The sequence below is a fragment of the Urocitellus parryii genome, chromosome 1 (assembly GCF_045843805.1).
Source record: "Urocitellus parryii isolate mUroPar1 chromosome 1, mUroPar1.hap1, whole genome shotgun sequence".
Lineage (NCBI taxonomy): Eukaryota > Metazoa > Chordata > Mammalia > Rodentia > Sciuridae > Urocitellus > Urocitellus parryii.
The window spans coordinates 211,599,252-211,614,095 of NC_135531.1; the positions used below are offsets into that span (position 1 = coordinate 211,599,252).

The 14,844-nt window shown below is 36.0% G+C and overlaps 1 protein-coding gene across 1 annotated transcript in view; it reads left to right on the top strand.

Annotated features, from left to right (window-relative positions):
* The first annotated feature begins 14,364 nt into the window (after positions 1-14,364).
* Positions 14,365-14,844, top strand: part of Galnt5 (polypeptide N-acetylgalactosaminyltransferase 5) — a 47,145-nt gene continuing 46,665 nt past the window's right edge. The window contains exons 1-2 of the mRNA XM_026401463.2: positions 14,365-14,381; positions 14,630-14,665. The gene's annotated coding sequence lies outside the window, so the exon portion shown is untranslated. The remainder of the gene's footprint in view (positions 14,382-14,629; positions 14,666-14,844) is intronic.

Genomic DNA, 14,844 nt, shown 5'->3' on the forward strand with positions numbered 1-14,844 from the left:
ATGACGACCTTGCTCAGGCCAAGCCCTAAACAGACTCACCCTGGTCTGAGTTCTCTTAACTTGAGCCTGGTATGTGCACTTTTGAGACATAAGTGAGTGATATCAGAGTTGATGAAAATTGATCCAGTTCTGCCAAAAAAGGCAGAGGAAAGGTTTTTATATCATTTCCAATAGATTTTCAAAGGGCCAAGACTTAGCATGCCTGAGATCATTAAAGCATGTCTGTTTCCACCAATAAAACAAGCAACAAAAACTCTAGCATCTATTTCTTACGCTAACCTGAAAGAATCTCTGCCAATGAAGACCCAGCAGGCATTTGACTTCTACAGGAAGCACTCCACGACTTGCCCTCTTTCCATCAAGCCAAAGCTGAGTCCTTTACCTGGCCTCTGAGAGTCTAGGAGTGAGAGAGAATAGCCAAATCCTTAAACATGTCAGTTTTAGCTGGCATGACACAGAATCCCCTTTGTTTTAACCCTACAAGATTAGCAACTGGAAGTGACCTGGTGGGTAACCCACCTGCTTTTATTGTTATGTTATTTCTTTGTGCCTGCTCAAGTTTTTTTTTTTTCCCTAGCCTTTTTATTTTTGTTTGTTTTTATTTTGAGAAAGGGTCTCACTAAGTTGCCAAGACTGGCCTTGAACTTGTCATCCTGCCCCAGCCTCCGAGTGCTCCACCATACCTGATACAATTTACCTTTTTATAGACTTCTGGCATTTTCAGCAGACCACCTTTTCTACATTTTCAGAGAAATGGCTGCACCAGTTGGTGAATCACTTATAAAATCCTATTTGTTTAATTAAATTTGATATCATTTGTCTGTTGACGCTACTAACCCACCCCCAACTACACACCATGTGTCATTGGTCCATGTTTTACATCTCTAAAAAGCCGTAAGCCACCAGGAACAACCCTGAATCTCTCGTCCCTCCATCTCTGTTCATCTTTATTTGCCCTGAAGGAGATACAATTTCAGAATATAAGGTGTCTAGTCCTCCCTGGATATCAGATAAGGCCTTACCTATTTTTACTTTCAATCTGTGCCTTATTCTTCAAAAACATTCAGGTCTTCTCCATCCTCAAATATAAGGCAATCTCATTCAGCTACTGATTTATCCCTAAGAAAATTTTGTAATAAAAATCTTTATGTTAGACATTTTACTTAATTATAACCAAAATCATTAATTTATGGATAAAAGCTTTATTTATAGGAGCATTTTGCCATAAAATTCTGTATGGATGAAAGACATTATGGTGTAATACACATGGTTTTCTCAGTAAGGTGATGCCACTCGTAAGGCAACAAAAATCCGTGTTTGATGGAAAAGAATGTGTTAAACATACAATGGTTTGTGTCCCTCCAAAGATTAGCACTGTTCAACAACGTACTACTTCTTAGTATTTAGTCCCGCTATCTTTTTAAACTTTATTTGTTTATTTATTCTAATTAGGTATATATGACAGCAGAATGCATTTTGATTCACTGTACACAATTGCAGCACAACTTTTCATTTATCTGGTTGTACACAATGTAGCATCACACCATATTTGCAGTCATACTTGTACCTAGGGTAATGATATCCATCTCATTCCACCATCTGTCCTGCCCCCATTCCTCTTTCCCTCCTTCCCTCGCCTTTGCCCCATCAAAGTTCTTTTATTCTTCCCATGCACATCCTCCCATTATGGATTAACATCCACTTATCAGAGAAAACATTCAGCCTTTAGTTTATTGGGATTGGCTTAATTTGCTTAGCATGATATTCTCCAGCTCTATCCATTTACCTGAAAACGCCATGATCTTATTCTTTTAATGCTTAGTAATATTCCATTATGTATATGTACCATAGTTTCTTTATCCATCATCTGCTGAAGGGCACCTTGATTGGTTCCACAATTTAGTTATTGTGAATTGAACTGCTCCCTCATTCTTTAAAAATACTTTAAATTAATTTACTTTTCCTCAGAAGCATTGGGTCCAATAGTAAAGAGTCTTAGAAACAGTTGGTGTAGTAGAACCAGAATACTTGAACTCATATCAAGTTCTGCTGGGATATGACTGTGTTCTTGGGCAGGTAATTAACTTCACTGTGCCTCAGTTTCCTTACCTGTAAAAAATGAGATAATAGCACTTATTTCCCAAATTTGATGTTTTAAAAAGACCTCATGAGGTCATACATGTAATGCTATAAATGTTAGTCAACGCCTAGAACCACTAAAATCATACACAGAATGAATTAGCTGTAAAACCTGGCACAGGTCTGTCCCTCTACACTGTCAAGTGCTTCCCTCTAGCTATGCTTATGATTCTACTATTCCCCAAACACCAGACCTATTTCCAGTTCAGGGTCTTGACTCTGTCTTCACGTCTGGAATCTCTTCCCCACAAATTCCCCATGGCTCACACTCACTCAATTCAGGTTTCTGCTCACATTACTTCTTCAAAGACCCCCTTCTAATTTTTATACTCCCAACTTGCTCACCTTTCCCTCATGGTTTATCACTATAATTTGTCTGTCTGCCTGTCTGTCTATTTGTCTTTCATTCTTTTGCCCAGTATTGACAGAGTTGTTTGATTTTTTGGTATCGGTTTTTTTAAGTTCTTTATATATTCTAGATAATAATCCCCTGTAAGGGGAGTAGTTGGCAAAGATTTTCTCCCAATTTGTAGGCTGTCTCTTCACACTCTTAACCATTTCTTTCATTGTGCAGAAGCCTTTAAATTTGATGCTTTCCCACTTATTAATTCTTGGGTTTATTTCTTGAGAGAGGGGGTCTTCTTAAGGAAGTTGGTACCTACACCAGTATGTTGGAGTGTTGAGCCTGTTTTCTTATAGCAGTTGCAAACTTTGTGGTTTCATTTCTGTTTTTGATTCATTTTGACTTGACTTTAGTGCAGGGTGAAAGATAGGGATCCAGTATCATTCTCCCACATATGGATTTCCAGTTTTCCCAAAACTGTTTGTCTAAAAAACAATCTTTTCTCCAATATATGTTTTTGACACCTTTGTCTAGTATCAGATGACTGTATCTATGTGGGTTTTTCTGTGCCTTGTATTCTATTCCATTGGTCTTCATGTCAGCTTTGATGTCTGCGCCATGCTGTTTTTATTGCTCTATTGGATAATTTCAGATTAGCTAATGTGATGCCTCGTACTTCGCTTTTCTTGCTTAGTACTGCTTCATCTATTTCAGGTCTTTATTCTTCCAAATGAATTTTAAGACTTTTTTCTAGTATGTGAAGAACGCCATTGGTATTTTGATGCATCTGTATAGTGCTTATTATAACATGGCCATTCTGCCAATATTAATTCTGCCTATCCAAAAACATGGGGCATCTTTCCATCTTCAAAGGTCTTCAATTTCTTTTTTCAGTATTCTACAGATTTCACCTCCTGGGTTAGATTTATTCTAAATATTTGATTTTATTTTTGAGGTTATTCTCAAAAATAAATTTCATTCTCAGTAGATTTATTTTTTGAGTATAGAAAAGCTGTTGATTTATGAATGTTGATCTTATACCCTGATTCTTTGCAGAATTTGTTTATCTACACTAGAAGTCTTCTGGTGAAGATTTCTAATATCTGTAAATATAAGATTACAATAGCAGTAGAAAAACTCAATTTCTTTTTTCCTTATGTGTATTCCTTTATTTCCTTCTTTTCTCTGCTTTCTCTGGCTAGTTCAGAATCATGATTAATAGGAATGGTAAGAGTGGACATCCTTGTCTTGTTCCTGACTTTAGAGGAAGCACTTTCAGCTTTTCTCTGTTCCCTATAATGTGGACCTTGAGTTTGTAATATACAGCCTTTATAATGTTAAGGTAAGTTCCTTCTATCCTTAGTTGCTCCAGCATTTTTAACATAAATGGGTCCTGGATTTTATTAAATTATTTTTCTGCATCTTTTGAGATGATCCTGTTATTTCTTTTCTTAATTCTATTTATATGATGAATTACATTTATTGATGTGGTATGTTGAACAAACCTTGCATGCCTTAGATGAAATCCATTTGATCATGGTGTACTGTCTTGAGTGCTTTTTTTAAATGTGATTTGATGATATCTTTGCATCTATGTTCATAGGGGATATTGGTCTGTAGTTTTCTTTCCTTTTATGTATTTATCTGATTTTGGTATCAAGGTAATACTGGCTTCATAGAATGAATTAGGGAGTGTTCCTTCTCTTTCTATTTCTTGGAAAGATTAGAGAAAGATTATCATTAATTTTTTAAAGATCTGGTAAAATTTGACTCAGATGCCATCTGGTCGAGGGTTTTTCTTTGTTTAAGGCTTGTAATTGCTGCTTCAATCTCATTGCTTAATATTGTTCTGTTTAGATTTTCTATGTTGTCATGGTTAAACGTGGATAGGACTTATGTGTCTAGAAATTTGTAAATTTGTTTTTTTAGTTTATTAGAGTATAAATTTTCAGAACAGTTTCTAAAGATCTTCTAGATTTAAGAAATGTCTGTAGAGATATTTTCTTTTTCACTTCTAATTTTGTTGATTTGAGTTTTCTCTCTACTTCTTTTGGTTAGTTTGGCTAAGGGTTTGTCAATATTTTTTTTTTTTTTATCTTTTCAAAGAACCAAATCATTGTTGCATTAATCCTCTTATTTTTTATTCTTAATTTTGTTAATTTTGACTTTGATTTAATTATTTTCTATCTTCTATTGGGTTGGGCATTATTTTTTCTACTTTTTCTAGAGCTTTGAGGTATAATATTAGGTTACTTATTTGTGTACTTTGGCACTTGATACTATGAGCTTTCCTCTTGGAACTGCCTTTATACTGTCCCAAAGATTTCATATGTTCTATCTCTGTAATCATTTGTTTCTAAGAATATTTTGTTTTTCCCCTGATATAATCTACGATCTGTCCCTCATTTAAAATTGAATTCTTTAAACTCCAGGCATTAAAGTGATTCTGTTTTTTTTCTTCCTATTGAGCTCTAATTTCATTTCATTATTATCCGATAGAATGCAAGCAATTATCTCTCTTTTTTAATTTGCTAAGACTTGCTTTTTGTTTTAAAATATGATCTATTTTAGAGAAGGTTTCATGTGCCACTGAGAAGAAACTGAATCTAGTTACTGATAAATGGAATTTTTTCTAGATGTCTGTTAGTTACATTTGTTTAATAGTATTTTTTAAATCTAATGAGTATTTACTTAGTTTATGTCTGAATGACCTGTCTATTTGTGAAAGAGCTGTGTTGAATTCACCCGGTATTATTGTAATATGGTCTACTTGATTCTTCATATTGAGTGGAGTTTGTTGTATGTATGTAAGTGCACCAATGTTTGGGGCATAATTATATACAAACATTATAACTTGTTATTAGATGATTTTCTTCACCAATATGAGATGACCTTTTTGTCTTTTTTTAAATTCATTTTGGCTTGAAGTCTACTTTGTATATGAGAGCACTATTTCTGTTTGTTTTTAGTGCCCTTTTGCATGATATATCTTTTTCCATCATTTCACCTTCATCCTGTGAACGTCTGTCTGTAGTATGAGTCTTTTTCAAACAAAACATCATTGTTTATCTTGTTCTTTAATTCATTCTGCCAATCTATGTCTTTTGATTGGAGATATTAGACCATTTATATTGAGTGTTATCATAGAAAGATGCTTTTTATTTTCTGCCATTTTTATTTTTTTAATGCCTCATTCAGACTTGATTCTCCTTTAACTATTTTTTTCTAGTAAGATTTATCCATACATTGACTGTAATATTCTTTTTTCATTTCCTTTGCATAAATTTTTCACTGAGTATGATTTGTAGCACTGTCTTAGTGGTTATGCATTATTTTAGTTTCTGCTTATTGTGAAATATTTTTATTTCATCTTCAATTATTAGTTATAGTTTTGCTATTTTGATAGCTATAGTAATCTTGGTTGGCACCCACTATCTTTCAGAGTGAGGCATGTATTATTTCAAGCTCTTAGATTTTAGGGTTCCAGTTAAGAAATCAGTTGAAATACCAGTTGGTTTCCTTCTAAATGTGACCTACCATTTTTTTCTCTTGCAACTTTAAAAATTCTGCCCTTGTTCTGTATATTAACCATTTTAATTATAATGTGCCTTTGAGAAGATCTTTTTATCATGACTATTTGTGGGTTTAAATGCCTCTTGTATTTGGATTTTGGATTTCCATCACATTCCTAAGGTTTGGAAATTTTACTGATATTACTTCTTTGAAAAAGTTTTATATTCCTTTAGCTTGTATTACAATACATTCTTCTAAGACAGTGATTTGGTCCCTTAATGTGACCTCAAATTTATTTATTTATCTATCTATCTATCTATCTATCTATTTATTTATTTATTTATTTTGGAAGTGGAGATTGAACCCAGGAATGCTTAACCATTGAGCCACATTCACAGCACTTTTTTATTTTATTTTTATTTTTATTTTTTTTTAATTTTGAGATAGGGTCTTACTAAATCGTGGAGCTGACCTTGAACTTGGAATCCTTCTACTTCAGTCTCCAGAGTTGCTGAGATCATGGCATGCACTACTACACCCAACCCAGATTTCTTATATTATTGTTATGGTCTTTGAACATTCTTTTTTTATTGTCACCTTTATTTTCAACATTATATACTTTGTCTTCAGGTATCAAGAATCTGTCCTCTATGTGGCCTAATCTAATGATGCTTCAAACTAAATATTTAGTTTGATTTATTAAGTCTTCCAGTTCTGGATTTCTATTTCTTTCTCAGAATCTCTATCTGAGAAATTTCTTTATTGAAATGATCTTCCACTTGCTGTTCATTACTTATGTCTTCTCATCCAACATTTTAACCATGAATTTGGTAAATTCTTTCTCCTATATTTCCTCCACTGTGGTTACAATATTGTTGAAGTTTCATGGGCTATTTGAGATGATTTGTCTCCTTGCTTTGTTCATATTGTTTGTATGTCTACCCATCTCCTGTGATGATTATTGATTCCACTTTTATGCAAGAGACAATTTAGTGAGCTTCCTTCTTTTAAGTGCCCCAGGCTGGGAAAATATCCAAGTATTGATACTTCCATTCAATGTGTATTCTCTGTTGTTCCCAGTATTGATATCACTTTGAGAGAAGATACTAAAACCTATTACTGCAATCTATTCAGAGAAAAAACATGTACTAATAAATAAACCCTAGGGGAGGAAATAATTAAAAAATATTCTCCACAGATCTTCTAATGCAGTTATAAAACTATAGTAATGTTCTGGGATAGCTTAATAAATTGTTTTTTAAATATAATAAAATTACCATTGCACTATATAAGGGTTGAAAAAGGGAAGAGAGAAAAATTAGGCAAAGAAATAAAAAAAATGAAAAAATAGAAAAGAATAATATATACCAAGATAAAAAGAAGAAGAAAATGGATGGAGGAGATTTGAGGCAGGAGCAGAGAATGCAAGAGAGAAAGGAGATACACACAGAAGCACTTGAAAACCTGAGATATGAAAACAAAGAAAGAATGATTCCAGTTAATGTTTTAAAACAATCGAATGAGTTGAGGGTTCTAATAGTGAATCATAGAAGAACATCTATTGATTCAATATGAAAAATAGTATCTGTAAGGTCAATATTGACATTAGAACTATTTATTATAATCCATGCCAAGGTGAGGGGATTTCTTACTGAGTCTTCCTGATTTGTATTTCATCCGGTTTGGGGACCTTTAGAAGATGCACACCTCTCCTTGGCTTTACCTCTAAGTTTCTCTGAGTGTGGAGGTGGTGATCACATCAACTCACCTCTGATAAAATTCTAGGAGGCCCCCAACAATTTTTGGTGTATCTAGGTACCTACTAGTTTTCTGTTGGGTCAGAGAATTTGGTCCTTAATTATCTGTGACTTAACAGCCAGGTTATTCCCTGATAGGGTATACAGTCTTGTATTTCTTCTGAAGAAAAGCTCTGTGTGTCTAGTGCTGTCAGATCTAGCATGGGCTACCCCATGTATATTTCAGAATGTGCCTGGTATGGTGGTCTATAGTGGAGGTATTGAAGTAACTTTGATGTGGTGCTAGATGGCACATATGGGTATAGGGTTGCTGTCTCCTCTGGAATACACAGGTTGCAGATCAGGGTGCTGGCATCTGATCACACTGCGTGGTAGCTGGTACCTATGGAGTGCTCCTCTGTAAGCCCCTTTGTAGGGTATACTGCCAGTGAGTATGTGCAAGGTTCTCTGCTTGCTGCTTGGAGTTACCCACAGTAATTGCTTTCTGGGGTTCCATGCATGAAAATGAGAATTGAGTTAACTGAAACTCCAGGACTCACAGCTGTGGAACCTCTTACAGGTGCTGGAGCACAGGAAATACTCCCCTGGTTGCTACGGTTTCTTGCCATCTCATGCTTGTTGGTCGGTTCAGAGGCCCGAGTCTGAGTGCATGAAAGGTGTTATGTTGCTGGCTATTTCTGTTAGGTGTCGGGGGGCTCAGTACTTTAGCTGACTGCTGTGGGCTACTGTATGCCCACTTCCCTTCACAGGGACTTCTTTTTTTTTTATTAGTTGCTCGAAACATTACAATGATCTTGACATATCATACATTTGATTCAAATAGGGTATTCTTTAAAGTGGCATAGAGCTTGGTGGCTATCTGTAACTGTGGATCTGTGAATGCAGGCTCCCTATGAGTGGTCTGTGACACAGACACCACCACCTTGTCTGAACAGAGCACTGGGGTGCCACCCCTATGACTGCGGGAGAGTGTCAGTTGGTCCACTTGTGTTCATTCCACGTGTTATTAGACTGATCAAAAGAAGAGCAGAGATTAGGTAGCATTCGTCCTCACTGGTCTCCTGTCCTGGAGTATGCCTACCATCAACTTACTCTGCATTCAGCCACCTGCTCTCTATCCAAAAACCTGAGAATTCCCCTGATTACAAAGCTCCTATCTTTGAAGGATGAAAATGTAAAATCTCAATCCATGGTCCTGTCCACCCAGGCCCAGCCAACCATCTGTGCCTCTTTGCTTGCCAGCCCACTGGGAAGTCCTGCCATATCAAGCAAACAGCAGCAGCTCACCCTTGATGCTTCTATGCCTTCCTGCCTCAGTGCTCTGTGACTGTCCTTTCCTCAGCCTGGACTGTTCTTCCTAAGCTGCCTGTTTGTGATTTGTAAGGTCATCAACACCACACGAAGGCCTTCTCAAACATCTCCCCAAAGGAGTAGCTTCACTTTTCCCAAGGTGATATTAATGTATTAATCACTGCCACTGAACCAGTGAGCCTCAACATGTGAGTCATGGTCAAAGTCTGTCAGAATCATTCTATGCTCTAGTTAAAAATCCAGATTCCTGGGCCCTCATGCACCCAACTTTTGAACTTCTCAGAGTACAACAGAGGAATCTATACTTTAAGAGACTTTCATATGAAATTTATGATGCACGAGAGAGAGAGAGAGTGAGAGAGAGAGAGAGAGAGAGAGCAACTACATTAACCTATGGGCTTCAGCTGCTTTGTTTTCAGAGTCACTCTAAACTATTTTCTTTTTATTCCAAAACCCACAGTCACTAGTCTTGGGCTCCTTGACAACTTGCCCTCTAGATATCTCCACTCGGCCTTCATTCTAATAATTGGCATATTTCTTTGTCTGAGAAGACGTTCAATGTTTTACTGTTAAATTAATAATATTATTTCTAATTAATCTAAAATATTGAAAATGAAAATTTGGTAGGGATGTATGAAATTTTAAAAATTGGCTTGGCCTCACTCAAAATCAGTGAAAACTGAGGTCTAGCACAATAGATTGTCTTTCCAAAGTAAAAGGACTTGTTTTCTTTGAGCTTAGTCTCCACTGAATATGACATACCACTCATATGAGGTTCGGGGGAGCCTTCTCAACAGCAAATGTCATTGAATAACAGCTGTTCTCATTCTCTGGGTTTTAGGACGTAAGTTTATTTTTTTATTAATTTCCAAATCTTCTAAAAAGCAGTCACATACCAATGTTTAAATGGCTAACAGAAGTACCATTCACCTACCTTCTTTGGAATAATTGGTTAAAATGAAATATTCTTTCCATTTGTATCTTTATGCTACCCACAGTTTAGATAACTCTAGCCTTAGGATTACGGTTTTCAAGCTTTACTCCTTTTCATGTACAGTTGTTTCACAAAGCAGTGCTACCCTGCGGATGATAATTTGTCTCTTGTTCTATAAAAGAAAGATAATGTTGAATGAAAAAAAAAGTGCCTACTACATCAGGTAGTGTGATGCTTCTATCTTCATTTTCTTTCTCATGATTGCATTGGCAATTTAGGTTCTTCTGTGTTTACACATTAATTTGATGATTTGTTTTCTGTTTCTATGAAAAATGGCACTAGAATTTTGATAGGGATTGAATAAGAGAAACTAAAGATATTTTAATATGCACTTGGTTTTATCAAATTTTCAAAATTAATATTACCTTCGTAGAATATATTGCCTTGGGCTATAGTCTCCCAATTTAAATCTAAATTGAAATTTATTCTATGTATGGAGGCCCAGATTTCTGAACACCATATATTGAAGAGACTATCCTTTCCCCCTTGTGTGTTTTTGGCAAATTTCTCAAACATCAGTTGACTGTAAATATGTGACTTTAATTATGGACCCTCTATTCTAGTCCATTGGTCTATACATCTGTTTTTACAACAGTACTGCACTGTCTTGATAACTATGCTTTATCACGACTACATCAGGTAGTAAATTGCCTCTATCTTTGTTTTCTTTCTCCTGATTGCTTTGGCTATTTAGATTCTCCTGAGTTTACACATTAATTTGATGACTTTTTTCTATTTCTATGAAAAATGCCACTGGAATTTTGATAGGGATTGCATCAGATCTATAGATCATTTTGAGTAGTATGGACATCTTAATGATATTAATTCTTCTAATCCATGTACACAGGATATATTTCCATTTGTTTGTCTTCATTTTTTTCCATCAATATTTTATATTTTTCAGTATACAAATCTTACCCCTCCTAGGTTCAACTTATTCCTTAAATATTTATATGTTATTGTTAACAGGATTATTTGCTAAATTCATTTTGGGGATGAAATCAACTCAAAATTGTTTAAAGCCTTAAGTAAAATACCTGAAACTTTAAAGCTACTGAAAAAAAAAATGGGGGAAAGCTTCTTGACATTGATCTAGGCAATGACTTTCCAAACATTAACTCCAGGAGCACAGGTAACAAATGAAAAAATAAACAAATAGTATTGCAGCAATTACAAAAGCTGATGAGCAGCAAAGGAAAGCAGTCCACAGACTGACAAGACAACCTGCGGAATGGGAGAAAATACTTGCAAACCAGACCTGATAAGGAGTTATCCAAAATACACAGCTATGTTTATTGTACTATTTAACAAAGAACTGAAAAAACCCAATAACAAGTAAATAAATATCCCAATTGAAAAAGGGGTAAAAGACCTGAATAGGTATGAAAAGAAGATCTTTAGATGACCAACAGGTGTCTAAAAAACTTTCCACCACACTAATCGTCAGAAAAAAAGATGTCGGCACTTCCATGTTCACTACAATAGTATTCGCCATAGCATGACATGGAATCAACCTAAGTCCATCAACACATAAATAGATAAGGAAAATACAGTCCTGAAATATTATTCAGCCTTTGAAAATGAGGAAACCATGTCATTTGCAACAATATGATAACTTTGGAGGATGCTGTGCTAAGTGAAATAAGGTAGACCCAGGAAAACAAATACTACATGGTCTCATGGGTTTCATCTAAAAGTCAAACTCATAGAGATAGATAGTAGAATGGTGTTTACCAGAGGCTTGGGGTCAGAACAATGGAGACACAAACAGTACAAAGTTTTAGTTACATCCGATAAATAGATTCTGGAAAGCTAATATATAGCATGATGACTACAGTTAATGGTGCTGATGGTATGTGTGAAACTTTATGATCTAGCCTGTGTAAATTAAATGTCAAGGTTAAATGAGATAATTAATGTTAAGTGACTAGTCTAGTGGCAGGTGCTCAGTAAATTCTCAATAAATAGTTGTATTTATGTTATTATCTTGACAGCCAGCATGTAGAGTAGAGGGCAGGCCCTCCTATTTTTATACTTTACAGAAGAAACAAAAATATATTTTTAATTTTTTACTATGAATATGGAGTGAGATTGGTAATTGGAATAATCCAGACAAAAGCCTCTCCAGAATTATTTTATACCTTCAGATTTTCATACTGTTCTCCACTCCAACAAAGTATGTGCTTATTCTTGAGAATTTAACCAGAAAATCTCCCTGAATTCCATGGTTTGGGAGGACAGCCAGGTTCTCCAACTGCAAAATACTTCAAATAATCAACTGCCTTACCTATTTAGTTTTCTGCTACTCACATGGAAATTAATCCAATGGAAGAGCATCTCTTTGGCAACGAGTATACGGACTTCTATTAAAGGTAGAATACCTAAATTTTCTGGTGTCTTGTTTATATTACTTTTACTTGATCTGAAATATAAAACATCAAATGTGTCCAGAAAAGAGATGAGTAAGAATAGATGTATGACCAGCCAGGACCATCAGAAATTACCATTGGATCCCTGAAGACCCACAATGTTGAGTGTGTAATATTGCTCATAAATAACTTTTTCCATTCTCACAGATTCCTATAGACTCAGCAAGGGAAAAGACTGTGAAGAGACTCTTACAGGAGCTCTCTCAACGTGTGACATATCCACCGTTATATGGCTACTCAGAGCCAAGTCATACTTTAGAATAGGTCTATCAGTCTACTCCTCATTCCTTGGGACTTGGTCCATCTTTCTTTTCCCTTATATAGTCTTCATATGTCCTTCTAAATTGTATGTCAAAAAGGCTGAAAACTAAGCCTATCTACCAGAAAGACTCCCCTTTAATTCTTTTAACATGTTTCTTTCCAGTAGCAAGTAATTTGTGTTTTGATATATAAGGACAAACCAGAGAGAGAGGAAAAATATATGGTGGGCTGTAATAGTCAATATTCTCCAGAGAAAGAGAAACAATAAGATGAATAGATAGATAGACAAGAGGAGATATGTAAAGGTAATTGGCTTACACAATTATGGAGGCTGAGAAGTTCCACAATATACTGTCTATAAGCTGCAGAACCAGGGAAGTTGGTAACATGGCTCAGTCCAAATCCAAATGCCTCCAAACAAAACTAACCAACAGTGTAATTCTCAGTCTAGCCAGAGGCCTGAGAAGCTAGGGGACCACTGGTATAAGTTCCAGAGTCCAAAAGCCAGAGCACTTGGAGTTCTGATGTTCAAGCAAGAAAAACTGAACATTCCATCTCAAAGAGAGAGCAAATTTGCCTTTCCTGTTTTTTGTTTGTTTTTTAATTCTATTTGAGCCCTCAACCAATTGGATGCTGTGTGGCCTGCCCACATTGAGTGAAGAAGTGTCTTCTTTCTCACTCCACAGGTTCAAATACAAATCTCATCCAGCAACACCCCCACAGTAAAGAAATAAGGCGCTACCAGCTGTCAGAGTATCTCTTAGTGCCATCAAGGGGACATGCAAAATTATACATTGCCTGGACATTGTTCAAAACCAAAACAAAATAAAAAATGAACTAGACACAGTGGCGTACACCTGTAACCCCAGCACCTTGGAGACTGAGGCAGGAAGATCATGAGTTCAAAGCCAGCCTCAGCAACTTAGCAAAGGCCTAAGCAACTCAACAATACCTTGTTTCTAAATAAAATATAAAATAAAGGCTGGGGATGTTGCTCAGTGGTTAGGCGCCCCTGGGTTCAATCACAAGTACCAAAAAAAAAAACACCCCAAAAATGTAAAGATCAACTATCATCTTTTTTTAACTTAGAGTTTTAGGGTTACATACCGTAGGTTGAGTTCATCCCAACAAACACACACATGCATGAAAATTGATTTCAGTTCATGATCCCCTTTCCCTCCCATCCCCTGCTCCCTCTTCCTCTACTCCTCTAGACTTCCTTTCTACATCCTCTTATTAATCAGAGATTGGAGGAATTCCTTCCAAGTGATTCTAATGTAAAGTCTGTGTGGTAACCATTGTCCTATCAGTTTACCATGGTCACTCAGGTTCTAGTCCAAGTCCTGATACAATCCTCAAATTGTGACTGGTCCATAACAAGATAATAATTGAAACAGATAATGTCATTCAAACTGCTGTAACAAAATATCATGGCCTGAGTGACTTTTAATCAGTATCAATTAATTTCTCAGATTTCTGGAGGCTGGGAAGTTCAAGATGAAGGAACCATAAAATTTGGTGACAAGTGAGGCCCCTTTCCTTGTCCTAAATGGTGTCTTCTTGCCGTCTTCATTTGGCAGAAGGGCAAAGCAGCTCTCTGGGGTCTCTTCTCTAAGGACCCTATTTCCATTCAGGTGGGCTTCTTATAATCTAATCAATTTGCAGAGGCTTCACATTCTAATACCATCACATTGGTGATGAGGTTTTCAACACATGGATTTGGTGGGCTCACAAACATTCAGACCATAGCAAAAGTGCCTAGAAACTTTAGAGCAATATGACAAATTAAGTTTGTGTCTATTAAGTTCAGTAATAAAAACAGATGGACTGGTGAGAAAAGAATGGCTTGATTTACAAAGAAATATTTTTATTGCCCCTCCAGGAAACCTTCTGAATAAGTAAACATCCACCTCCAATAGTGAGTATTTGCTGTGCCCCTTCTTGAAGTTATTAAACATTAAACATTAAAGTTAGAGCACCTGGGTACCACAGGGTTAAAGAGCAGGAGTGGGGTAGGTGGGGTTACAAACCAGGAACACATGCCCTCCAAGTTAGATAGCTTGCTCTCTGTTTAATTGCCCTTAAAACACACACACA